A 2,738-nucleotide genomic window follows, 5' to 3' on the forward strand; every position below is an offset into this window, starting at 1 on the left:
CTTCACTGACTGGGATTAAATTGATTGGACATGATCAATTCGCCGAAATGATTACAAAACTTTTTAAAAGCCTTGAAATTCTTTTTAGAAGCCACCAGATCTGTATATCCGACAGGACCTATAACAGGGCCACGGATAGTAGCGAGAAGCTCCATTCGGTAATCATAGAGAAGGGGAAAGGGACAAGACCACAGGATGTGTTCAGAAGATTGGTTAGGATATCCGCAGCAGCACGAAGGGGAGTCAATAATATTAAAAACAAATAATTTTTGATTAAATTTACCATGACCTGATAAAAACTGCGTAGTCCAGTGATCGGGAATAACCCAAGAAGATTCTAAGCGCTGACGGATTGAAGGAAAAAAAAGAAAGGTAACCCTCCCTGAAGAAGAAGATTCCCATCGCAATTGCCAAGCATTAAGAAGAGCATTTAAAGTCATTTTTTTAATATTTGATTGAGACACTCGTTCATTTGGGAATAGACGGACGCTACCAATAACAGAGGAACGCCTTCTTTTTAGGTGGAAATTTGCAGATCGTCGCTGAACCTCCAGATCTAAAGGAAACAAGCCCGTTAGAACCGGGAGTGCAAATTAGTTGACACAGACATATGTGCATATCATCAGAAATATTATATAGGATCAGAAACATAATAATATTTAAAAAACAAAGCGTTGGGAAAATCATTACCGCGCTTCTTCTACAGGTGAAATCACTTAAATGTTTTTCCGAACGCTGGCTGATGCACCAAACTTCCGTCATCATCACCAAAGTACTTTCGAAACGACCGAATTTTTTCCGGACACGGAGCTATGAGAAGTTATCTATATAGGTTTAAATTAAGGAATGATGACTATTGTCCATGCGATGATATTTCTTCACAGAGTATCGAACATCTTTTATTTCAGTGCCCATTTTTCAGTTTGCAACGCCATAATCTTGAAGCAGAATGCAGGAAAGATGGAATATCCTCAACAGATATCCACACTGTAGTTAAAAGTAGTTATCACGCGCCATTGTTCTTGAACTTTGCAACAATGGTGATTGGACTCATAAAGGTAATAAACCAAAATCAGTGATCGAACATCCCATTTCCAAGACAAACAAAAACGATTTTTTCCGAGTATCTTAGCCTTGTACATGACACGTAATGCTACTAAATACAGGGGTCCAAATATATATACATTAAAATTAAAATAAAACAAAATATACGGCACATCAATATGGCAAACAGTAAACTCAAAACATTCGGAAAATCATCAAGGAGTTTCCTACTCAAATCCCTCCCACTAAAGAAAATCCAGTCCTTAACTCCTCTCTTGAAAATGGTTTTTGTCCTTGAAAGCTTAATACACTCTGCCAAAATATTGAACACTCATAATAAAGATGAGGTTGAAAAACAGACCAGCGAAGTTCCTAAATAATAATCGTTCATATTAAATTATGGTACATCATTAAATGTGTGGGTGCGTTCAGATGTGCGTAAGCGTGTGCATCATTAAAAGCAAGTGGGAGTGTATCGCAGCCAGATGGAATGAGTCGTAATTTATTTTTAAATGAGTTAAGGGGCTTGTTTAATATATCAATAAACTGAAAAAAAATAAATTATTTGAACAAGAACAATAGAGGAAAGAGTGTTGTGCATAGTTAGTGTTACAGGCCGTTCTATTTCGTGTCATGCGAAAGGGGATATTAAAGTTAATTTTGGAGAGAAGGTTTAGGAGTCTACTTTATAATTTAATAATCTTATTTATTATTATTCTAGAAATGATTGATCGTGTCCGTCATAGTGCGGTAAAATTATAGTGGGTGGATACTTATTTATTATTTTCGTTTTTGGTTTTAATTATTTATATTTATACGTGAAGTCCAAATAAAAATCTGAAGTCCATCTTTTTTTAGTGCAAAAAACATCAGTAATCCCAGATACGATATTTTAATACGTAGTATTATAGTAAAAATAATCATCATTTTACATTGAAAGTTCTTTTTAGATTAACATTGCCTCATTAAAAAAAAATTTTTTTTGAAGGAATAACCCGCTAAGCCTCTATTTCGAGGCTTGTCAGCAGGTGGGACAGAGGGGATATGGAAAGAGGTAATGAAAAATACACCACAACACCCAGACCAATTGAAGAAAAAATCTTTCGTGGATTTTTTTCTTGCAACTGGCGGGAATCGAACCCGCGACGCCAGTTTCACAGTTGGCCGTCTAACCAACTATGCCACGGCGCCTGTTGGTTCAAAAGTTATCATGTTTTGGATATCGCAATCGTCTATAAAAAAAAATTGTCAATTATTAGCAGCATAAAAAATACTTTAATATTTGTAATTTTGAATTCCCACAAAAACCGTCATTCCATTGGCCACGCCCCTAATACGTCACGACTCATGTTTATTTGTTCCTGCCATTGAAATTTGTGAAGAACAATATCATGAATCTTGACGTCACAACAACCAAGGCCAAACACGTCGCGTTTTTCTACGAACGTATTTTTATTGAATTTTTAAAAAATATTTATCCATGAAAACATTTCTCCACAATATCCATATTGATCTTGAAAATACAATTAATTATTCTAAATCCATTTCACATATGTATTTTTATCGGTATTCGTAGTATGTATAAATTTTGTAATATTTCTCTATTACAAAATCTTGTTTCCCGAGCATTCCGTTCAATGTGGCTCCCGTGGTTTATCCTTAAAATCTAGTAAAATAAATAAACGAATTAATTA

Source organism: Micrasema longulum, unplaced genomic scaffold (assembly GCF_059751315.1).
Source record: "Micrasema longulum isolate JH-2025_06_02 unplaced genomic scaffold, ASM5975131v1 h1tg000321l, whole genome shotgun sequence".
Taxonomy (NCBI): Eukaryota; Metazoa; Arthropoda; class Insecta; order Trichoptera; family Brachycentridae; genus Micrasema; species Micrasema longulum.